The 25,773-nt window shown below is 40.3% G+C and overlaps 1 protein-coding gene across 2 annotated transcripts in view; it reads left to right on the top strand.

Moving 5' to 3' along the window:
* Positions 1 to 266: 266 nt before the first annotated feature.
* The window catches only part of Wwp1 (WW domain containing E3 ubiquitin protein ligase 1), a 101,447-nt gene continuing 75,940 nt past the window's right edge, over positions 267 to 25,773 (top strand). The window contains exons 1-2 of one of the 2 annotated variants that reach the window (XM_028780182.1): positions 267 to 405; positions 21,936 to 22,031. The gene's annotated coding sequence lies outside the window, so the exon portion shown is untranslated. The remainder of the gene's footprint in view (positions 406 to 21,935; positions 22,032 to 25,773) is intronic. The other variant, XM_028780190.1, reaches the window with a different exon arrangement.

Below are 25,773 nucleotides of genomic sequence, written 5' to 3'. Positions count from 1 at the left end.
CCTTCCCTTCTATTGGTTGGCATGCCTCTGCGCCGGACCGTCGCGAAGACCCGGAGGAACGGAGTCTCCCCGAGGCGGGCTGGGCGCGCGCTCGCTGCGCATGCTCCAAGGCAGCTGGATTCCCGGTCTGGACCGGAGGCTCGGAGCGGCCGCAGCGGAGAGGCGCGCCTGTGCGCGGCACCGGCGTCGCGAGTACGCTGCGCGCTCCTGAGGAAGGGAGGTGTAGGCCGGGGTGGGTGGGGGGAGGGCCGGGTGTCGGCGCGCTTGGCGTGCGGGATCCGAGTGGCTGCGGGCGGCCTGGGCTGCCCGGCCGACGCCTGCTGCGAGATGGCGATCTTGGGCACGGAGGGCTGAGGAGGCGCCGCCGCGGTGGCCGCGGGCCCCGGGAGCCGCAGCTTCGCGCGGGTAAGCACAGCGGGGCTCTGGAGGGCGGCCGGGCCGGAGTTCGCTGGGGTGGGGTCGCCGGGCTTACCCCGAGCTGGCCCTGGCACCGGCCTGTGTGGGTGACACCGGAGCCCGGCGAAGTGTCTCGGTGACTGCAGTGCTCAGCCTCCTGGCCGGCGGCTTGCTAGCGTTCCAGCTTCCCTGCCCCAGAACTGCTACCCTGACTTTCACCCGGATCCCACCGGCGCGAGCCGGGACTCCAGCCTCGGTACGAACGTCCTTTTCTGATCTGTTTCTAGCATTCAGCATTTTTCACTGACTCCGCACCTCCTCTCACCAACAGTCTCAATCTCCACCTTTGGTGACCTGGTAGGTTCAAGTGACCTTGCAAAATCTTCTAATCCTCATCTCGTGATTTGGGCCCTTTTCCTTTAAATCTTCTTTTAAAATTTTGTATTGTTAGGATTGGTACTTTGCCCATCGCCTTTACAGTCTTTAAATGATCAGTTTTGTGGCTTAGGGCTGGATGGCTCTCTCTCCTTTACTCATCGGTTTGGAGTTGAAGTTCCTTTGCTCTAAGCGATTCCACAAAAAAGAAGGTGTCTGTAATGCTTTTGAAATATTTTACTCTTCCACCATAAAATAATTCACAAATGTCTGGTATTTTTCTGTTAAATTTTATCTTTTTGTGTGCATAAAATTGAATTCTTACTCTTAAAATGCCGCCACTTACAGTAACAGAAAAAAAAATAATGCCAGAGTTATCTTCCCATTCCCCATTTGGTGTTTTTTTGTTTTTTTTTTTTTTTCCTGATGAAATACCCGGTTCACAGTTGTCTGTAGGTTTCTGCAAGAGTTTTTGCTTGTATATAAATCCACTTGACATATCTCACCAAGTCTGTATGTAACTGTTAGTAAAACTCTCCTTTTAAAAAAGACATTCATTTATCTGACTTCCTTGAGCTATAAAAATATATACTTAAACTGACTGAAAATTACCATTTTTTAAAAATAAATAGTTAACATTTTAAATGGCCAAGTGTTGGAGCTGTTGAAATTGAGATGCTTGGAAACTGTGCCTTAGCTCTTTGAGATACAGATTAACATTTCCACATAGTTCTTCAAGTACATAGCTGCTTTTAAGACACTGTGCTTTTGAAACCCAGGACATGGCTGATCAAATCTCTTGCCTTCAAAGAGATGGTAATCTCTTAAGTTGGCTGAAATTTCTGTTATGTCCTTGCACAATTATTAAGCATCAGCTGCATGGCAGTGTGAGGTATTTGTGGGTATATGTAGATAAAATGGTTAGCAGCTTCTGTCTTTGCAGACTATGAAGGAGGTATGTGTGTGTATTGGATTATATACAAGATGCTCCTTTTATGTTCATGTGAATAAATGTCTGGATCTCACTATGTAGCCCAGCCTGGCCTTGACTTGCCATCTTCCTGTCTCTGCGATCATAGGCGTATGCCACCATGCCCATAATACCTTTGTGTGTATGTGTGTATGTTTCATAAACATTCTCTCAAATCGAGTTCCGAGAGGGTAGTTCTCAGGTGAGTTAAGGGGCATCTTGTCTTAAGGATGCTGGGTTGAAGGATGATTAGAAGTCAACAGGGAAAGGTAGTTCACTAGAAAGATCTAAGAGGATTTGGATGGAGTTTGCAGGATTTGTTCTTAGAATATAGGGTAATCCCAGCACTTAGGAGGCAGAGGCAGGCGGATTTCTGAGTTAGAGGCCAGCCTGGTCTACAGAGTGAGTTCCAGGACAGCCAGGACTACACAGAGAAACCCTGTCTCGAAAAAAACCTAAAAAAAAAAAAGAATATAGGGTAAGAAAACCTGAAATAAAAACCAAGAACTGTAACAAAGTAATTTTTCTTTTTGTTTTTCTTTCTTTAGTTTTGTTTTGAAACATATCTTGCTGTATAGGTGTGACTGGCCCTTAACTTGCTTGCTGTGTGGATCAGGCTAGCCTTGAACTCAGAGGTCTACCTCCCTCTGCCTTCCCAGCCTTGGAATTAAAGGATGTGCCACCACTGTTGAGTTATTGTTAAATCCAGATGAATTTCTGGTTACTAGGCAGTGTGGGGCCCACAGGTGATTGTTGAGCTTAAGAAACAATTTTACACCTTTGTTTAGAAGAACTGATCTAGCAGCATTGTGTAGTATGAATTGAGGTAGGAAGAATCTGGAAATTCAAAAATTACCCCAGGATTTCCATCATTATAGATAGCAAGGGTCTGAACAAGTAGAAGGACAGCAAAGTAGGCTAAAATTTGGTAAGCAGGCTAAAGTTAAAATAATTGGCGAGATGACTCCCTGGGTAAAGGTGCTTGGTGCCAAGCCTGGTGACCTGAGCTTGATCATAAACCCCACCTTGGTAGAAAAGTCATCTACTCTCCAAAGTTGTTGTCCTCCGACCCTCATCCTTGCACGGTGACACAAACACATCCTCTTCCCTTCACAAATTATTATTATTATTTTTTTAGAAGATAGGGTCTTACTATGTAGCTCTGACTGTCTTGGAACTCATTCTGTAGATCAGACTGGCCTCAAACTCACGGAGAAACACCTGCCTCTGCCTTCTGAGTACTGGGATTAAGGCATGCACTACTATGCCCAGCTGAAATAATTGTTTTTTAAAAAATCAAAATAATGATTCTGATCCATGTCCATAGGGAAGGTAGCATAGAAGTGTTATCCTTAGCAGGCCTGTATAATGTTCATAGGCTTTGGGGAATTACTAACCCTTGTTGAAACTAAAGACATCTGTTAATAGGTCATGTGCACTCATACTTTGTGGATGTGATTTTAGGGGAGTCCATGAATTACCTGAAGTTCCTGCATGAAACCCATGGGCTGTCTATTGTGCTGGGGGCAGCTTACTGAATTACTGGAAAGTTAATAACCCTGACTGTAGAAGTATACTGTGTAAGTACCTAGAGACAGTAATCCACTGTACTGTGGCTCACACTTCACAGAGAATTTTATTCTATTATATTGCCTTTAATTTGTTGTTATATGATGGAACAAACTTCCCCAAGAATTTAGTTCATTTGTCACAAGACTCCTTGAAAGTGGTAAAATAGAATCTGGAGTTTGTGAACAGTGGTGTTTTTGTTTGTTTGTTTGTTTGTTTTTGTTTTGTTTTTCCCTATGAAGAGAAAAGCATAACTGATTTGCTGTTGATTAGATATAATTAATATCTTTTAAGTTAAGAATTAGTGGCTCTAGGAGATTCCTTCCAGTTAAGGTTTTGTGACTCTTGGCACTCGGTCTTGATTGGAACATCTGCACTCATCTTTCCTTTTGTGTATTTGAGAAGTGGTGACGCTGGGGGATGCTGTGGGTAGGTGGAGCACAGATAGCAGTATCAGGTCAGACATGTTGATTATTACTGTCTTTGTGGCTCCTGATTGGGGAAGATATGGTAGAGGCACTACCAGTGGAAGAAGAAACTGGAAGGGCACCTTAGTCTTTTCTGTTCCTCTTTGCCTTAGGAATGTGCCTGTCCTTTATTCAAGAGGTGGCATGTGATGGAAGGAGTCAGTCAGTTTTCTAGAAAGGATTAAGTGGCTAGTTCTCACAAGGATAGTTTGGCTAGTAAAGGCTTGACTTCTCTGTACCCATATAAACTTGCTTCTCTCGGGGAAGGGATGTCTCCCTGTTATTAGTTGGCTTTTCTAATTACAGAAAATTTGACTTCATAATTATTGCAAAGACTGGAATCATTTTCCCTTTTTCTTTTTTCTTTTTTTTTGCTTTTTTGCTTTTTTTTTTTTTTTTGAGACAGGGTCTTACTCTGCAACCATGGCTGGCCTAGATCTCCCTGTATGTACCTTGAACTCACAGAGATCTGCCTCTGTCTCTGCCTCTCAGGAAGTGGAACCAAAGGCCTGTGTCAGCACACCTGGCAGAATTGCTTTACTTTTCATATAAAAGTATGATGTAATTATAATGAACAGTGGAAAACCCAGAAAACTACCCATTATAAATGGTGTCCAAGGAGCTGGTCACTAACACAAGTGGAAGAATGCCTGGGAGAAACACACATGGATTTTCCTCAGTTTGCTGACATTGAGATGAATAGCTCATGGCACAACCATGATACTTTTCATTCTTTTTATGATAGCTTTTCCACTTTCTCCTGTGATTCCTGTGACATTTGAGAATTAGGTGGGTAGAGGGAAAACCATCATCTTCTAATCTAGTGGTTCACTGACACCTTAAAGGTAAAGGGTCCTATATGATTAGTTAGCAGCTCAAATTAGAATTAGAGCTAAAATCTACATTTTTGTTCGTAATTCATTATTTTTTTTCTGCCAAATTTCTGATCATGTGCCTCCAGTGGAACATTGAAGTTATAAGATGTATGAAGACTACCTGTTAGAAGCCTTTGTTGCCTTCTTTGTGTTGACATAGTAACTTCATTTGATGTGGCTATTGGCTGGTAATTTTAAAATTTAGAAATGTCTAATCACCAAATAGTTAACCTATAGTCAAGAATAAAGCAAATATACAAAGACAGATATCCTCCCTGGAAGAAACACTGGTAAAATGTTGACGTCATTTTACTTTGGAAAATTTGTTGTTTTTTATTTCTGGTTTTGACGGTTAAGTTTGATTATCTCGTATACGAAAGCATAGTCTTAGAAAAGTTTTATTTTTTCATTTTATTTTGTGCCTGGTGGGGTCTTATAAGTCAGATTCTTATTCCAAAGTGATATTTTGATATTTTATGATTTTTTTTTCCCATTGTATACTCAACTTTAGATATTACCCCTTCCATGTTTAAAGGTGTTTAGTTCACTTGGAATCATATTTAATCATTTTTGGTCTATGGGTTTTTAAAGCAATATGTCAGACAATTTTCAAGTTACAGTGAAAAATAGCATATGTGGGTTTAGCCTTGACGGTTTAGCCTTGACATTTCTTAAGTGTAGCATACACTGTGTGCTACTGTATGTCAGGCATTATGCTAGCTGCTTGGACACAGTTTAGAAACATATACCTGAAACCCATTCTCTAGAACTTAGAACTCAGTAGAGTCACTGGCATAAAGAAAAGCACAGACTTTATCTGCTAATGTTGGGAAAGTAAAATTAATGACATTTCTTTTCCTGGGGTATTTGGGCAAGTCATGCAGAAGTGCAAGGAGCCCAGTCATGTGGTTTCAGTTTTCTATTGCTCTGTTACAAACAACCCTAACACCAAGTGACTGAAAACAACTGTCTTATTTGCTTTCAGCTTGTCCTTTCTGTGGCTCTTTCTGGCTTTGTACCTCATAGCCAGTTGACATTTCAGCTGGGGCTGTGTACCCTCCTCTCCTCTGTTTGTAGTTCTTTATCTCCGTGTGGCCTTTGCAACAAGGTTGTGAGCTTTACATTGTAGTTTAGCACTCTGAAGAGTGCAAGTGCTGAAGGAACCAGACCTTCTTAAGAAGGGCATGTTCCTGGGACTGGCAGAGAATCAGTTCTGTCTTGTTCTGGTGAAATCACAGTTTTGGCCTACAGTGGGACAGGGAGCACTTGGATCCTTTTGGGGCTTGTAATGGACGATGGCAGGTTTTGCATAAGAACAGTATCAGTTATGTAAAGACTGGAAGCTTAAGCTTATAAGGGCTGCTTACTCCCTTCCACAATCAAAACTTCAAGCTGGGCCTGCCAGAGAGAAAGTTGGAGTCTAAAGTACAAATGACAGTACCTTTGGCACTGGTAAGATCAAGCAGTTGGTTCTGTCCTTGGTTAGAAATGTAAAAGAGCTGTGTGCTAGTTAATCTTGGTAACTAGTCTGAATCTAGAAGGACACCTTTGGGTGTTTCTGACCTTGTTCTACAAAGGTGTAACTATAGAGAGCAGACATTGAATGTGTGCAGCACATTTCAGGGTCTGGAGTTGGGGACTGACTGAAAAGGAGAAAGGGAGCTGGCGGTGCGCGGTCTGCCTCCTGACTCTGGGTGTAATGTGACCGGCTGGTGCATGCTCCTTCTGTCATGATCTCTGCTGTGAAGGAGTGCCCCAAACCGACACTTCTCTCCCTACATTGCTCTTCTCAGGTATTTTGTCCTGAGAAAAGTAACTAACAGAGGATGGAATGTAGCATAGTCTGTGTGAACATTTGTGTAGCATACATGAGAGAAGGCTGGGCTTCATAGAAGCTGGATGCTCTACATTTACATCTCACATGCTAGGGTAGCAGGGAGGGCTGACTACCTCTTTTTGAGGATAGTGGGGTTTAAGAAAGAACATGTCCCATGACTCTAGATTGATTCAGTTTGATAAACCAGTTTCATGTGTTAGTTGGGCATTACCCCATGTAGAGAGTGATCTATGGTAAGCAGAGACCTATTCCTTCACCCCTTGTGATTAAATGTGAGACCCAAAGGAGCAGAGTTGCTTGACTATTCTTGAGCCATGTGTACCACACAATTTTTTTTTTAATATCTTGAAAAAATTGGTATAAACCTTTGAGGGATGCCTTTATAGTGGAGCAACTACGCTGTAGGATCCTAGAGTCTGTAGTCTTCTCTGAAGGAATAGATACCTTTCTTCCCCATACAAGTGATCAGTAGCTGGCTGGGTTTTTCTCATTATTTTAATCCTCTAGGCACTTTGTCTCAGTTTCTTAGTATCTTTCTGCAATGTTCAAATTAGCTACTAAGTAATGGCATGATTAACTGAGATGAAGGAAATGAAGGTTTAGTTTTTATTACTTTGTATTTTTGTAGATTAGTGAGGTAATGCATTTCACTGAAACAATTATCCTGAAAATCCAGCCTCTACAGCCTACAGCAAATAAACTTGCATGTTTCTGAAAAAAACAACAAAAAAAATAGTACATTGAAGGATTGGTGATTGAGTGTGCTGAGAAATGAATGCAGTTTAGGCTGGAATCAGGAGAGATGGGTGGAATTGTATTAAGGTGCTTCTTGGCATTCTTCCTGCCCCTTAATTACTTGGATAGTTAAAAACTGTCCCAGCATTAACAGAAGTGCAGGTATTGTAGCTTTGTTTAACTAAAGAAAACAGGTTCTCTGGATAGCTGTTTGCTACACTTATAATTATTAAGGTGGGTGGAAGCAAATAGTTGAGTCCTGACTTGAAGCAGGATGCTTTGGCCATAAATCCGTCCTAACTTGCCAATATGCACTGCTCTTTGTATGTGCTAAGTCAGGGTGGGGAGAATTAGGGGAGTGAGCCTTCTTTTTGCAAGATCTTCTTTTCTGTAGGTGTAGACAAGTAAACCAAGCATGATGACTTACTATGAGACTAGAAGGCAGGAAGATTTCCAGTTTGAGGCCTTGCTCCCTTCTTGCAGTCTTTAAAAGCAGAAGCTCTCTTGACCTAGGGGTTAAGAAGAAACATAGCTAAGCAGATCTGACCTCTGCCTGTGCTGTTTACTTGCGGTGTTGCCTCTATTCCTTCAATTGCAAATCAGAAAGACTGTCTTCATTTCTGGATTTTGGTCAGGAACAATTGAAAGGATACTTATAAAGTCGAAAACATTGTAGTTTCAATATTGTAAGCCCATAAATTGTTATTCCTTGTAATTAAGTATTAAGTTGATAGTTCACACCAGCAGGCAGTTTTCCATGGTCCACTTATTTTTAAGGACAGTGAGAGTTTAGTTTGGGTGTATACAAAGGTGTCTATCAAATCTCTCTTTTCAGGTGAACAGATAAGTTGTAAAAAGATTAAGGATTATTGTGGGAAAGATCCTGACTCAACAGCCTGGCAGTGTATCAGTTGGCAATGATTAGGCTCCACAACCTGGGGGCTACAAGTTGTTAACATTGTCATCAGGTTAGTGTGGTATAAACCAGTTAGTCAAGATGTAGTCTCTGCATAACAGTCATGGTGGGTGTTTTCTAAGCATTTAGATTATTCCTGTCTTCCAGGGTCTAGGATATTGTCTTGAGAAGGTTATTTGGGAGCCTTAACTGTTGACAGTGACTGACTGTAATTTGAGACCTCAATGTGACTGTTTTTCTAGGTAAGATATTCCTTCTTATCCATGTTAAAAGTAAAAATAAAAAGAGTTTAACATCTGAACCTTCTGGTTGTTTTAAAAGGCTTAAGAGAGTTGTCAAACATATGATACAAACTACAGAAAGCTGATACCCTGAGCAGGCAAGTGAAGTGGTCCTGGCTTCCTTGTTGAAGACATCATTCTATCAAAGAATTCCTTTGACTGAAGCTAGTTCTTCTTCTTTCTTCTTTTTCCTAAATGTAATCTTGAAAGAGTTAAATTAGATATTATAATGATTTGTTAGATAGTCTTACTGCATGTTACTTAGCTTAGACAAGGCAACTCAGAAATAGATACATTGATTGAAGTGTGTCATATTTGGAATTTGGGCTTTTGGATTGAAAGTAGGTTAACTGTGGGCGTGGTATGTCTTTTGGGAAAAAGCCATTACTTAGCATAAGGACATTAACTTGGGAAGAAAATCATGAAAAAGGGTTTAGGTTTCAAGTAGTGAACATGGAAAACACTTCAAACTCTTTTTTACTTTCTGGTGATGACTGCGTGCTTCTCTGTCACTTAGTTCTGTGACCAACAGAATTTAATCAGATTTAGAAACGATTTTTGCTTGTTTGTTTTTGGAGTCAGGTTCTCTCTATGTAGTTCAGGCTACCATGGAATTCACTGTAGACCAGGCTGACCTCAAACTCACAGAGACCTGCCTGCCTCTGCTTCCCTAGTGCTGGTGAGTATGCACCACCACACCTGGTAGACATTTCTTTTTTTTTTTAATTTTAAAAATTTATTTACCTTTTTTTGTGAATGGGTGTTTTACTTGCATGAATATGTGTATACCATGTATGCCTGGTGGCCACAGAAACGAAAAGAGAATGTCAGATCCCCTAGAACTGAGTTACAGATGACTGTGAGCTACCATGTGGGTGCTATGAACTGAACCTGGGTCCTCTGTAAGAGCAGCCATTGTTCTTACTGCTGAACCATTTCTCCAATCCCAGTCAGATCTTACATGGGAACAACAGACTTTACACTGAGGGCAGTTCCTGGAAAAACCAAAAAGTAGGGTTGAGATAAACATAAGCAGAGGTTACTGGAAGTATATGTCATGGTGAAAAACAAACCCAGCCCTGCTGCCTTGTAAGCTGGAGTGAGTTGGCATCTGTCGAGGTGCCCATTTTTTTTGTGTTTGTTTTCACTGAAAAGGCGACAGTAGACCATTTCTTTTTGTCCTGTGACGTGTGAAATATGTTAGTATTAAGATGTGAGTATCCAGAATGCAAGGTATATATTATATTTGGAAATTTTATTTTTCTAGGTTGAAAAATTTGGTAATTTTACATTTTAAAATTTCTTTGTAATCTAATTTTTTATTTAAAGTGTGATCTAATAAAAGCCCAGACCTTATAGAAAGGAGTACAAATTGTGATTTGTATTCTGGTACTCATTTTACATATGGAAGTCCTTCTGTCAACCTGACTTAGGGAGTTTTATCTAACTGTGTCTGTTAGCTATTCATATGAAATGAGAATAATAGCATCTGATTTATAGAAATATATGCTGACTTAAGCCTGACATTTAGCATGCAGCTTGGATGTTTGTGCTATATTTTCATTCTTTGATTCAGATCTGTTTCATAATTAGTTTCAGGAGATGGGCTGGTAGACCATTCAGTAGGTGAGAGCCTAGCTGTGCAACAGTGAGGACATGGACTCAGATCTCAAGCACCCCTATAGGAAGGGCAACCAGTCTGCATCTCTAACCCCAGTGTTAGGTGTGTGGGGTGGGGGTGGCAGAGGCAGAAGGACTCTGAAGCTCTTTGTCTACCAACCTAGTTGGAAACAGCAAAGAGAGTAAGGCAGAATAGCTATAGAGGGTGACAACCAATACTCTTTGGCAAATGGTACATACTCATACACCGCCCACCCTCCAAAAAGCATGCAAGCAATCAAGCAAGCAAGTGCATTTCATATACTGTTTATATAAAATTACAGTGAAGGTCTGAGACAGCACCTGAGCTTCAGGAAACTGGGAAGCGTGAATTGGCAATGACAATAAATAGACAGATTTTACTACTAAAATAAGTTCTGACAAGCAAGTAAGAGGGACTTTCAGTTCTTATGACTATATATTATGCATTGTATTTTTACTATATTCTAAGCTTAGTAAAGATTACATTATTTCTAGAAATGGATTTTTAGCTTTTTAATTGGTTATATAATTGTCTAGTTTTCTCCAAGAGTGAAGATTATTTAGTGAGAAGTTATATCTTACTATGTGTTTTAAAACTCTTAAGGAGAGCATTTATAAATAGTAGATAATATTGCATGTCTGTTATTTGACTAGCTATTAATTACCTAAAGATTGCTTTGTTTGTATTTTGTTGTTTGTTTCCAGACAGGGTTTGCTCTGTAGTCCAGGCTGGCCTTGATCTCACTTCTTCCACCTCCTAGGCATTTCCTGTATTCTTGACTCCAGCAAGAGTTTCTTCTACTTTTCTAGGGTTGGTGTTAGCACTGTTTTGCCTTTTCCCTTGTTTCGCATTGGTAACTTCAGTTTTCAGATAAAACAAGCTGAGGTTAAATATATACAAATAGGAGAGCAGAGGTTGGACTCAGGTATGTCTGAGTTGAAAACCATTCTCTGTGTTAACTTCCCCCAACGTGCTTTTCTGGAGCTAAAAAAATGTCACTTTGGAATTCAAGGTAAGGCTGTGAATTTTGTGGTAAATTGTGATCATGGCTGTTCAAATTGTGATAAATTAGAATTTGTAATACATTTAGAAATAATCAAGAAACATTTTGGGGGAACGTAGTTTTTGGTGTTGATAGCTGAGGGTCCATTGCACAGTAGAAGAATACTAACCTAGTCAGCAGGGGTGGGCTTTGTGTTCCTGAGTCTCTTTGTCTGTGTATAAGCTCCTCATGACCATGCTTTTTGCTGTTTCATGATGCAGCAAATGCAGTCTGCCCTCTGTATTTGTAGGTTCTGCGCTTACAGGGTCAAGCAACCTTGTATTGAAAATATTTGAGAAAACATTCTTAGTGTGTTCAAGATACTCATGATCTCCCCTCATCTTTTATTTCCAGAACAATGCAGCATAACAAGTATTTTACATAGGATTTACATTGTGTTTTATAGGAAATCTACAAGTGACTAGAGTGTATGGTAGAATGTGTGTAATTTTATACAGATATTGTTCCAGTGCATTTAGTTGACACCACATCTGTGGTTATAGGTATTTCTCACGGGTGCCCAAGTATTTAGTATTTAGACAATATTTAGATAGTATTTAGACAGTAATTCAGTCTCAGAGTTTGAACTAAAGTTTTGATGTGTTTAGTCTTGAATAGCATTTTAAAAATTGATATTGTGTAGTATTTGTGTGGGAAAACTATTTTCTCAGTGCTCAATAAGGGAAGAAGAAAAAAATTAATAAACGAGCAATTTTTTGCTTTAAAGTCAGTTTTTAACCGTTTTGAAAACAATATTGCATATTATAAGATACTGAGAAATAACATATTAGGACAAAAGAAAGTACCTAGCTCCCAGTGCTGAACACCATTCAGGTGTAATTTCTTGTTGATATAACTGAAACTTATCATCAGTGTTTTTAAGACCAAAAAAGGAAAAAAACAGGAATTTGAGCTGGGTATGCTGGCTCACACTTTTGACCCCAATACTCTGGAAGCTGAAGTAGGAGGAAGATTGCTGAGTTTGGGGCAGCCCGATCTTGAGACCTTGTCTTAAAAAATAATAATAATACCAAAAGAAAGAAGGAAAAAAATAGAAATCACTTCTTTAATTAAGTATAGGAGAAATTGTTAGGTATAGAGACATAGTAAAAAATATGCTGAATCGAACACTTTTATGATGATCATAAGGTAGGGCTGGTCAGGGGAGGAAGTCAGCATAGGTAGAGCCACCAGCCCTGAGTTTTTATTAGTCAAGGGTTTTTAAAAACTCCTTTGGGCTAAAAGCTGGAAGGGTTGCTGCTAAGTTTGAGTACATTTTCCTTTCTGACTAATGTTTTCTAGTAAACAAAGCATGCATACTTTTTATGTCCTTTCTTGGAAAGGTCTTAAACTATTTTATTTTAGGGAAGTTGGTAAAAGAAAAAAAAAAGTAACTTTTAAAACATTGTTTTTATGGTGCAATATCACCATCTTGTGGTGTTCTAGAATATTGTTTTCAGAGTTTCTAAACATGAGCATAAATTAGATATTCAGTGCCTTGATGTTAGCCAAGGATTCCACCAGACCTTTATTTGGCAACATTTGTAAATGGGGCTGTGGAGTAAAAAATAAAAGGTGTGATTGAGGAACATAATAAAATAAAACAGCTATGAGTTAAATTGGTGCAGTAATGGGTGATTTACTAATATGCCTTGTTTTATGAGATAGTCATATTTTCAGTGAAGTAATTCTAAGTTTAAAAACTGTGTTCTGTCATCCATTTCTTATTTAAGTACCCTGTCTCAGCTATTTAATCGGGATTTTAAGTTTATTTTAATGTAAACTAGTGCTTTCTAAACTGATAACTCTTAGAGGAGGGTTTTTGGGGATTAATTTGTATACTTTATAAAAATTATGATGATAATTTATTTCTTCTCCTTCATGTAATGTCTCATTTTGCTCATGTTGCACTTGAACTCCTGGGCTCAAGTGTTTCTTTTAACTCAACTGGGGCAACTAGGGGAGGGATGCACACCTGCATGTAGTCATTCTAATGATGGTATTGAAGAAAAAGACAAAAAATAAAAAATAAAAAAAGACAACACTAAAATACAAAAGCCACCTAAATTACAGCCGGAAATGCAGCCCAGGGGTAGAGTGCATGCAAGTGCAGGCGCAATGGTACTGCTGCATTCCTGAGGAGAAAAGTGGGCAGGTTCTAGGGGAGGAGCACAGTGGTAGAGACCATTTCTGCTAGGTTGTGTGCAGAGATTAGAATGAGGGTCATTTGTGCAAAAAGGTTGAAGGCGGGCAAGCTGAAAGATGGTGAGGTTCTGATGTACCTGTGAAGGCCTGACAGTGACAAGGGGGCATACCATGGGGATGAGAGCCTGGAATGGGGGCATCAGAGGGACTGAACATTAGGAAGCTTGTACAGAATTTGGGTCTTTAGGAGTCAAAGTGATGACTTAGAGTTTGTTAAAAATGTGTCTGAGAGCTAAGAAAGATGCTAGGTGTTTCTTTTCTCCCTGTCGCTCTTATGTAGTCCGCATGGTGTGATCTTGTACCCTGCTTTGTTCTGTGTAACTGATCTGGGTTTCTTTCTACAGTTTTAAGAGTCAGGTAAGTAGGAAACTGCTTTGTAGCAGAATTCTGTTAATTTGAGACCATATGAAGAGCTAAGTGTGGATGGACTCATTCATTACACTAGTCACTAAGACTATAGAGTGGCCCTGTTTCCACACAACCGAGAAGTTTCCAAGGATGGAAGACTAAAGTGTGGACTGATGGTTCTGTGCTAACCAAGTTGTTTTCCGGTCATCTTGATTTATAAATTTATTAAAATATTAGCAATATCTTTTTATAAATTGTCTTTCTATGTAGAAGTAACATTCTTGCCTTAAGTTAAATCATATTCTATATTTTACCTTTTTGACAGTTAATTTAATTATTTCACAAAGATTTCATCTCTCATAATGCCATGATAAACATTGCAAAAGCACATAATTCTTACATGCCAAATATAGCTTAATAAAGCTGAGAGAGGGAGATGAAAAAATGTCCTTAACCTTATGGTGTTTAGAAAAAAAGATGAGCTATGAGTTCATTTGTTTTGAAGGCTCATTCATGCAAGTGACAAAGACAGTATGCTGAGGGTCCAGCGAAGTAAATAGAAACAGTCTGAAGAAGCCTACATTCTAAAAAAGAATGTCAAATTCCAACTTGTACAACCAGTGTGGCAAATGTAACAATACAAATACAAAAATGCAAGCTATGGAGCAGTGGTTCACTTGAGCAGGACGTTTCCACCCACCTTCACCAAGCATTGTCTCATAGTTCTGTGTTGGGCAGTCACACAGTGTCATATTTTAAACCCAGAAGTAGCCATGCTCTTACAATGGACGAAATTGTGGCAAATTCAAGTCTCAAACTACAAACTTCAGCTTCACCTACCTCCTCCTCCTCCTCCTACTCCTCCTCCTCTTCCTCCTCCTCCTTCTTCTTTTTTTTAATCTTTTTTTTACAGTTCAGTCTTTACCCCGCACTGCCCCCTCCCCCATTCACCCTCTGACTGTTCTTCATCTGTGCTGGCTGGTTTTATGTGTCAACTTGACACAAGCTGGAGTTATCACAGAGAAAGGAGCCTCCCTTGAGGAAATGCCTCCATAAGATCCAACTGTAAGGCGTTTTTTCAGTGATCAAGCAGGGAAGGCCCAGCCCATTGTGGTGATGCCGTTCCTGGGCTGGTGGTCCTGGGCTCTATAAGAAAGCAAGCTGAGTAAACCAGGGGAAATAAACCAGTAAGCAACACCCTCCATGGCATCTGCATCAGCTCCTGCCTCCAGGTTCCTGCCCTGTGTGAGTTTTAGTCCTGACTTCCTTTGGTGATGAACAACAGTGTAGAAGTGTAAGCTGAATAAACTCTTTCCTCCCCAACTTGCTTCTTGGTTATGATGTTTTGTGCAGGAATACAAACCCTGAGTAAGACATCATCCCACACCTCACCCCGCCTCCTGATCCAAGAGGATTCCCCCCCCCCCACTTCCACCCCATGAGACCTCCCCACTCCTTGGGAACTCAGGTCTCTTGAGGGTTAGAAACATCTTCTCTCACTGAGGCCAGACCAGATAGTCCTCTGATGTATATGTGGGGTCTCCTATCAGCTGGTGTATGCTACCTAGGGTGGCTCAGTGAGAGATCTCAGGGGTCCAGGTTGGTTGAGACTGCTGGTCTTACTATGAGGTCGCCCTCTTCCTCAGCTTCTTCCAACTTTTCCCTAATTCAACCACAGGGGTTCCTGTCTTCTTTCCATTGGTTGGGTGTAAGTATCTGCATCTGATTCTTTGAGTTGCTTGTTGGGCCGTTTGGAGGGCAGCCATGCTAGGCTCCTGTCTGTAAGCACACCATAGCATCAGTAATAGTGTCTGGTCTTGGAGCTTCCCCTTGAGATGGATCCCAATTTGGGCTAGTCACTGGACCTCCTTTCCTTCAAACTCTTCTCCATTTTTGTCCCTGTAGTTCTTTCAGACAGGAACAATTCTGGGTCAGTTCTTGACTGTGGGATGGCAACTTCATCCCTCCACTTGATGTACTGTCTTTCTACAGGAGGTGGACTCTATGAATGCCCTCTCCCCATTGTAGGCTATTTCATCTAAGGTCCCTCCCTTTGAGTCCTGAGAGTCTCTCACCTTCCAGATGTCTGGTACAGTCTAGAGGGTTCCCCAACTTCCTACCTTCTGAGGTTGTCTGTTTCAATTCTTTCTACTGGCTCTCAGGACTTCAGTTCTGTTCTCCCTCCAATACCTCCAATATCATGTTCCCCCTTTCCCCTCTCTGCTGCCTTTCCCACCCAGGTTCCTCCCTTCCTATCCCCCTCCTGTGATTGCTTTCTTCTCCCTCCCAAGTGTGATTGAGGCATCCTCACTTGGGCCCTTCAGCTTACTAGCCTTCTTGAGTTCTGTGGATTGTATCCTGTGTATTCTGTATTTTTGTTGGCTAATACAGACTTATTAGAGAGTACATACCATGCATGTCCTTTTGGGTCTGAGTTACCTTACTCAGGATGATATTTTCTAGTTCCATCCATTTGCCTGCAAAACTCAGGATGTCCTCATTCTTAATAGCTGAGTAATATTCCATTGTGTAAATGAACCATATTTTCTGTATCCATTCTTCTGTTGTGGGACATCTGGGTTGTTTCCAGCTTCTGGCTATCACAAATGAAGCCCATATGAACATAGTGGAACAGGTGCCCCTGTAGCATGGTGGGGCATCTTTTGGGTATATGCCCAAGAGTGCTCTAGCTAGGTCTTTAGGTAAAACTATTCCAATTTTCTGAGGAACCTCCAGATTGATCTCCAGAGTGGTTTGTTTTGTTTTTGTTTGCAATCCCACCAGCAGTGAGGGAGTGTTCCTCTTTTTCCACATCCTTGCCAACATGTGCTGTCACCTGAGTTATTGATTTTAGCCACTCTTATTGGTGTAAGGTGTAATTTCAGGATCATTTCGATTTGCATTTCCCTAATCACTAAGGACTTTGAACATTGCTTTAAGTGGTTTTCAGCCATTCGAGATTCCTCTGTTATGAATTCTCTGTTTCATTCTATACTCCATTTTATGATTAGGTGGTTAGCTTCTTGAGTTCTTTATATATTTTGGGTATTAGCCCTGTATCGGATGTGGTGTTAGTGAAGACTTTTTCCCAATCTGTAAGTTGCCAGCTTGTTCCATTGGCTATGTCCTTTGCCTTAGAGAAGCTTTCCAGTTTCATGAGGTCCCATTTATTAATTCTTGATCTTAGAGCCTGAACCATTGGAGTTCTGTTTAGGAATTTTCCCCCTGTGCCAATGAGTTCGAGGCTCTTTCCCACTTTCTCTTCTATTCAATTCAGTGTATCTGGTTTTATGTTGAGGTCCTTGATTTATTTGGACTTGAGCTTTGTGCAAGGTGAAAAATATGGATCTATTTTTGTTTTTCTACGTACAGACTGCCAGTTAGACCAGCACCATTTATTAAAGATGCTTTCACTTTTTTCATTGTATATTTTTGGCTTCTTTGTCAAAGATCAAGTGTCCATAAGTGTGTGGTCTTATTTCTGGGTCTTCAATTCTATTCCATTGATGTAACTGTCTGTCTGTACCCAAACCATGCAGTTTTTATCACTATTGCTCTGTAGTATAGGTTGAGGTCAGAGATGGTGATTCCCCAGAAGTTCTTTTATTGTTAAGAATTGTTTTCACTATTCTGGGCTTTTTGTTTGTCCAGATAAATTTGAGAATTGCTCTTTCCATGTGTTTGAAGAATTGTGTTGATTTTGATAGGGATTGAGTTGAATCTGTAGATTGTTTTTGGTAGGATGGCTATTTTTACTATGTTAGTTATACCAGTCCATGAGCATGGGAGGTCTCTCCATTTTTTGAGGTCTTCTTTTATTTCTTTCTTGAGAGACTTGAAGTTCTTGTCATACAGATATTTCACTTGTTTGGTTAGAGTTACTCCAATATATTTTATATTATTTATGACTATTGTGAAGAGTGTTGTTTTCCTAATTTCTTCTCAGCCCGTTTATCATTTGTATAAAGGAAGGTTACTGATTTGAGTTAAGTTTATATCCAGCCACTTCGCTGAAGTTGTTTATCAGATGTAGAAGTTCTCTGGTAGAATTTTTGGGGTTGCTTATATATACTATCATATCATCTGCAATAGTGATACCTTGACTTCTTTGCCAACTTCTGTCCCCTTGATCTCTTTTTGTTGTCTTCTTGCTGTAGCTAGAACTTTGAGTACTATATTGAATAGATATGGGGAGAATGGGCATCCTTGTTTTGTCCCTGATTTTAGTTGTGGGGTTGTTAGCTTGTGTGTGGGCATGTGTTTGAGTGGGTTCTGTTGGGTGGAGTTGTGGTTTAGTTGTGTCTGCCACGGCTCAGTTGGCTGGACCCATGGCTCAGAGTGGCAGAAGCATGAAAATTTGACTGAGCCCCTTCCACTTGGCGCCAGGCAGGCACTGTGGGGGGGGGGGGGGGCTCCGGGGTGTGGAGCAAACTCAGTCTGAAGTCCTGCGGGGGTAGGACTCTTGAGTGGACCCAGAGGCCAATGGTCTTGTCCTCGGGCTCCCAGACACTGCTGGGGACCTCAGAGGAACAGAGACGTGAGGGGGAGAGGGGAAGGGTGCCCGACAGCGCCCCTTGGGAAAGAGACTCTTTGTTACTGTACTTGTTTGGCTGGATCACTTGAATTGGAGGCCTCTACAGTGGGAACACAGAAGCTCTCCATGGGAGATTAGACAGCGGCTCAATATTTAGAAGGTCCCTCCACAGTTCTCCACAGCAGGCCCCAAAGACACAAGGAAGTCCAGGGTTTTATAAAGCTTTACTGTCATAGCAGATGGTAGATGGATCTGACTGCACCCCCTGAAACTCAGGGCTGACCTGACTTAAATAGGGAGGGAGGAGGGAAGAGGGTCTGGGAAAGAATGCTTAATTGGCTACGCCCTCTGGTTCAGGTATCTCATTAATATGGAAATCTCTTGAGGCTGAAGCCTGTAGTCATGCCCTCTACTTGTGCTAGGTGACACAAACCTCTCTGGCTAGGGCTGTCCTACATGACTAAAAGGCACAGATCAATGGAGGTCTTGGGATGGAGGGGGGGGCCCTCGTGTCAGGAGTCTGGAGTCTGGGGGCGTGGTGAGATATGTGCCGTCTCTCGAAGGCATGGACACCTGTTGGGTCTCCAGCTATCTCTAAGCCAGTGCTCTATCAGAAACCAAGCCATCCTTTCATGGTCCCACATTTAGTGGGATTGCTTCGTATCTCTCCATTTAATTTGATATTGGCTGTTGGTTTGCTGTATGTTGCTTTTATTTTGTTTAGGCATGGGCCTTGAATTCTTGATCTTTCCAAGACTTTTAACATGAAGGGATGTTGTATTTTGTCAAATGCTTTTTCAGCATCTAATGAGATGATCATGTGATTTTTTTCCTTTGAGTTTGTTTATATAGTGGATTACGTTAATGGATTTTTGTATAATTGAACCAACCTTGCATCCCTAGGATGAAGCCTACTTGATCATGATAAATGGTGGTTTTGATGTGCTCTTAGATTTGGTATAGTTTACATTTTTATAAAATAATTCTTTGTGTGCTTTAGAGTTGTTAAATTGGGTATTAGGGAGGCTGATAGGTTCTTTCACATTTCTCATTTTTATATTTGCTGAGTTTTAAATTTTGTGTTGTTGATATAGTAACTATAATAATAAAAGATTTGTAACTTTCTAGTTCCCTGTCTTTGGGCCAAGTTTCTATAGCACTTGATGCTCTCTTCCCTATCTTATTACTGAGTTATTTCCTTTCTCTTAATATTGTTTCCAAAACTAGATTCCCTGTTGTTGAATCTGGACATCACCTTCATTATTTTTTATTTGTGCCATTCTTACAGATTAGACCATCAGTGTGAATGCCCATTCACTGATTCAGCCCTACGGAGCTATGACAGCATTTTACTGGCCTTCTAAAGCTGAATACTGTGCTGAGTATATGCTGAGTATACAGACAGTTCGGGTCATTCTAATCTGATCTGACTTTTTAGGAGTGTTGTTTGTTGTTTTGTTTTATTGCTTTGATTTTATCAGAACATCTTTCAGTAAGCAGACAACTAGATAGCTCTCCCAGAGTTGGCAATGCAGGATCCGAGGCTAGTGCTCAGGGTCTGAGGGCAGTCGGGCGGCTACTGAGTGAGAGCCATTCTCAGAAGCAACAACACACAACAACCCTTTCCCCACCTATTTTTCCTCTTCTATTTTTTTTTTAAGTTTGTTTGTTTGCTTGCTTTTATGAGAGTGTCTGTATTTATCAGTGGTTGTCCTGGAATTCATTAAGTTGCCCAGGCTGACCTTGGACTGACAGAGATCCTCCTGCCTCTGCTTCCTCAATACTGGATTAAAGGCATGCACCCACGCCCAGCTTTCTTCCCCCAGTATCTACATGAGGTTTTGATAGGTCTATAATTTCAGAGTACTAGAAATATAGTATATCACCTGTATATAGGATTCTCTTTTATTCTCTGCAGCTGAATAGCAACGCTGTGGAATTTTTCAAGGGTTGAACTGGACAAAATCAGCTTAGATGTGCTCTTTGTCTCCTCTACACAGATTTTTAAACTACTCTTACTTGGCTAAATATCTACTTTGTTGAAGAGTTTGGTGAAATCAGACTTTGCTATTTCCCTTGCCTTGCTTACTCTCTGAGTTCTTTGCATTGGAGTTGGCCTTACAGTCTTTCACTGTTCTTATATGCTGCATCCCAAGTATGTCTGGGGAATAGTCATACTAACATGCAGAATGTTGTACCTGTGAGTTATGAAAAACACCGTATTAATATTGCTTAGTGATGGTTGATCAGCACCCTTTCTTAGTTCTCTCAGTAATTATTTCAGAAAATCTCCACCACTAGCAAGCCCATTACCATCTGTGTTTAATACCTCTGCGGAACTGACTCCAAATATTTCTTCCCCTTCAACTTAAACCTAGCTGTTTCTGATACAGGGATATTAACAAGTTTTCTTTGAACATCATACCCCAAATGAAAAGTTTCTAAAGTCTCAAAATTAGAATAGCAACTAGCTTTCTACTAGTGGGTACTTTGCACCATGGAATCGAAGTCCTAAGGTGTGTGTGTGTCCTGTGTTTTATGTCCTGCTCCTTACAGCATGGAGTGGATGGCTGTGCTCTTTTTCTTCTGCTGATACAGACAGTGACCCATGGGAAATACAGCATAGCACACAGCTCGTAAGTGGCAACACTGGAAATGAAGTCCTTGTCATGTGACTGTAGAGCTGGCTCTTGTAAACTTTGTGATATTTTGTCTCTTAACATTTGATCCTCTTCTCCCTCTGCTGCTGTGACACCATTGTCTGTCTGCATTAAAGTGGAAAACTCTTAGTTTCAGATTTTGTTTCATTTTATTATAGCATAGGCGTCTGGTCAGAGTACCCCAGTACTTCTTTCATGTTGCCAGTGTGATTGTTCAGTCTCCTTTGAATGTAGTAGCCTCATAGCTGCCAAAGGTATCATTCCAAATGCAATTTTCATTATTGAAGCCCCTCAGTATATTTGAGGATAAACCTATAGTTTGGTTCACATTATAATTAGAATTTTATTTCCCTATTAGCTTTTTTACCTCTTGTACCATTGCCCAAGCCATACTGTTAACTCTCTGTAATTATGTCTTGAGTAATTGTACTTCAGGGCCTGGAGAAATTGTTCAGTGGCAGTAGAGCTTATTGCTTTAGTATAGTACCCAGGTTTGATTCCAGACTTAGGGAAGCTCACAACCATCTGTAGTTCCAGTTCAGGGATCTGAAGTACTTCTGCAGGTGTCCTCATACATGTGACATACATACATGCACACTTACATAAAAAGATATTTTTAAAGAATTGTGAGACTGGAGAGATGCTCAGTTCTTAAGAGCAATGGCTGCTCTTTCAGCGGACTCAGGTTCTTTTCTTTGTACAGTCTTCTGTAACTCCAATTTCAGGGGATGTACTGCCCTCTTCTGACTCCCTGAGCATCAGGAATGTGTTTTGTATACAACAGATAGACATGCAGGCAAAACACACACAACTCATAATTTTTTTCCCTCTTTTGAGACATGATAGCATCATACTCACCTGCCTGTCTCTGCCTCTTGAGTGCTGGGATTAAAGGTGTGTGCCACTGTGTCAGGCACAAGCCTTCTTTAAAAAAAGAAATAAATAAAAAGTTACAGTTTATATTTTCAGGTTACTTTTTTGTGATGCCTCTGCTCCCTGACTGAAGGTTATATGTTTTCCTCATGTGTTCCAGAGGAAGTTCTGGGCATTCTGTGTCACACTGAAAACTGTTTATGTTTGCAGGGTTGTATCCTCACCAGACTATGAGCTCCTTGACAGAAGAAATCGTGTCTTATTCATCTTTGTATCCTCAGTGTCTGGCACAATTCCTGATACATAGTAAGTGATTAATCTTTTTTATTTTACTGAAATTATGTACTTGTAGTCAAACTAAGTGTACATCAATCATTAATTCATATATATATATCAATTAATGTATTTTTATAAAAATAAGACAGTTGCAAGGTGTACACATTTAATTCCAGTGCTTGGAAGACAGAGGCAAGTGGATCTCTCTAAGTTTGAGTCCTGTCTGGTCTACACACAAAGTTCCAGGCCAGCCAGGACTTTATATAGAGAGACCCTGTCTCAAAAGAAATGAATTAGTTCCTGAGGTTCAGTTTTTAAATCATTTCATCATATTTTCCAGTATTGTGTGTGTTCTTGAGTATGGCGATTGGAATGTATAGCGGTTTATATAAAACGAAAGGAGAAATAGACAGGTTAATCAGGATAGAAAAAAATGAGCAGTCTTTCAACAGGCTGGCATCAAGCTCCCATCTGTGTAGTGTTCTAAACTTACAGATTTCTTCTCAGAGAACTAATCTGATGCATGTTTGCCTTACATTTCAGCAAGTAGCTGTCTAATGGAATAATGAAGTCCTTTATTTTTGTTTTTGATTGTTTGATTTTAAGTCCACCTTTAAATAATAATATTTTAAAAAAAACCCAAAACCTTTTAACCTATGTGTCATTTAATGCCTAGAGAAAGATGTATCTTTATTTAAGACTAATTAAATGGTGAGAGCTCTACTATTCCCTGTCTCCATCATAGACTCTAGAAACCACACTCAGTAGTTTAGTAACTTGCCCTATTTTCTGTCTACTTTTTGACTTCTGTGCATTGTTTGAATTTCTAGGGCTGGGGTGAGAGGTCAGTAAATAAATTAATTTCTGTCTAGGCATGAGGACCAGAGTTTGGATCCCCAGAACCAGTATAACAGCTGCCTAATGCTAATGCTAGAGAGGTAGGGATGGGATAAGCCAAACAGGGTAAGTCAGGCAGTTAGACTAACAAGAATTGGTGAGCTTAGAGTCCAGTGAGAGATGGCCAGAAAATAAAATGAGTGTAACTGAAGAAGACATTTGACGTCAGTTTCAGGCAGCCATATACATGATACCATCTTTTCACATATATGTGAACTTACATATACATACACACACACACACACACACACACACACACACACACACACACACACACACACACAGAAAAAAGAAAAGAAAAGAAACCTAATTTGAACATGCCAGATTATATGTCACATTTGGAAGCTGGTTGTAAAAATGAATATTTATGAGCCAACCATTTCCAAGTTAAACCTAGATGACTGCTAACAGGGTTAAGGAGCTAACTATGATTGATTCCCATATTGTACATGCCTTTCTTTCTCATCCCAGGTGAGCCTGCCTTGTTGAATTTGGTGTTGTCATACCCCCCACTCCCCTCACTTTCCCCAACAAGGTCTTGCTTTGTAGTTCAGGCTGGCCTCAGATTTGGATTAAAACTCTTACTGCTTCTGCCTTTCTTTCTTCTGCTGGGATTATAGCTATGTGCCACCATGCCTGATATTGTCTCTTTTTTAATACAAAAAGAAAATTCTGTCTTACTTATATTTCTATTGCTGTGATAAAGCACCATGATCAAGGCACGATTTAAAAGAGTTTAATTGGGGTTCTGGTTCTGGAAGGTTAGCATATATGGAACTTACAACTTGCTATCAGTTTTTTGAAATCTCAAAGCCTGCCCCTTAGAGACACACTACCTCCAACAAGGTCACACCTCCTAATCCTTCTCAAATAGTTCTACCAATTGGAGACTAAGTATTCAAACACATGAGCCTATGGGGGTCATTCTCATTCAAATCACTATAATATTTATTCAAAATATTTTTTAAATGAGGCTTGTATTTTACTTTAAAGGAATACCAGATTTATCTATGTTTATACATTTAAAGGCAAATATTGGAACATAAAAGACCACATAGAAGTATCACATTATGTAAATGAGGTAAATTCAGACTTATAACCAGAAAATCATTGCAAAAATGTCAAGTGACAGCTTGCCATTTGGTAGCCTCTTTGGACCTTAGCAGCTCTCAAATGTCTTTCATTTAATTTTGTGTTTGCTTTATAAGCTTTTGAGGTCCACCAACCACAATTACATTTCTGATTTTCTTTTTCAGTCATAGAATCATGGTATTTTCAAAAGAAATTAGTAGCAAAAGATGAAGTCATGGTAGCTGCCAAACAAAGAAAACGCCATGTTCTTACCCGGCTGATAGGACTAGGAGAATCTCTTGGTGACATAATCCTAAGTATTAGTGTAGGGCTGAGTGTGAGGAAGATGTTACTACTCAGCAGTCTCTCCTTTCCCCCACTCACTGGTCCACTTCCAAGATTCTAGGAGGCTTACTGCTGAATAAGCTCACGGTTTCTAGGTCTTTCTAAACTTTGGCTGGCTGGTTCAACTCTTCTGTTCTAGGCCAAATTTCTCTCCAAACTGACTGACTTAAACTGGCTTCTGACTGAATTGTTCAGCTTGGCCTCAAACTAACTGTAATCTGTTCTAATTTCCTGGCTCCTCATTCTCTGGCTCATCTGTCTTCAGCTGCAACCTGTCCTGATAAAACTGCCTTTTTTTCTTTCTCTTCCTCTTCCTCCCCTCTCTGTTTCTGTGTGTCTCTTTCTATTTCTCTTTCTCTCTCTCTGTACTGGTCTCTTAATTAGTCTCTTTTTCATGTCTGTTCTCATGAGAACTGGGAGTATCCTATTTCTGACTCATTCTGTCAAATCTTTCTCTGATTCATCACTTTGTCTACCCCTCAATAAGACATCACTTTCAAACATGGCTGCTTCCTTCTACAAACTAACTTTCCCTTCATTGTTTGGAATTAAAGATGTGTACTAAGGGTTTGTCTGTATGCCAAACAGAGATATTAAAGATGTACCATTCCAGCTGGATCTCAGAGATCTAGAAGGTCTTTGGATGTGATCCTTTGCCAGAGCAGCCATGTTGCTGAATTAACATTCTTCTACAGCTTTTCATACCATTTTTAGTGTAGCCTAGGTTTTATTTTTTGATGCTAGCTGGGGCTCTCTAGTCAGTCCTGATTGGCCACCACTTGGTTTCTTACCCTTATGTTAAGCTTCTGACTCTCAAAGGGCTCCAAATCTGTGGCTCTTCAAACTTCTTTCAGTTTTGTATTACTACGCCTGTCACATGGGTATGTTTTTATGTGCATTGTTCTGTTTTAGGGCTGTTTCTTCACCAATCTTGCAAGCCCTTCATTTCCTATTGTTTTGTTACTTTTCCTTGGAGATGTGAATGAATATTAATTTTTTCCAGGTAGAGCACTGATAACAGACCAAAGAAACAGTTTTATCCAAGTCCAGCTTGGTGAGCCAGTGGTTCACTGGAGTTATTTTAAAGAACATGGTTGAAGAACATGAATATCTCTGTAGTTGCATCACTGCAGCATTGGAGACAACTTAGGGAAACTGCATTCCTAGAGCGAGCTCCCTGACCAATTCTCAGGCAGTTCTTCTCCTCAGCAATTGCTTACTGATTGCATAACCTTGGGGAGGTACCTCTTGAATCTTAAAAATGCCTCAAGTTTTGAGTCTTATTTTCTAAGCCCAACTTTTTTAGCTTCTAGAGTTTTAATGGATCTCCTTCTTTCCTCCAGTAGAAAATAGTTCAATTCAGAGGAAATAGCTAAGTAGCAGATTTATTTGCTCAGAAATAGCTTTTGTCTTTATTGATACTTTTATTACTGTTTTTCTAGTTCAGTATCATCTCTTT

Source organism: Grammomys surdaster, unplaced genomic scaffold, assembly GCF_004785775.1.
Source record: "Grammomys surdaster isolate TR1022 unplaced genomic scaffold, NIH_TR_1.0 97, whole genome shotgun sequence".
Lineage (NCBI taxonomy): Eukaryota > Metazoa > Chordata > Mammalia > Rodentia > Muridae > Grammomys > Grammomys surdaster.
This window is presented reverse-complemented; position numbering and strand designations above follow the sequence as displayed.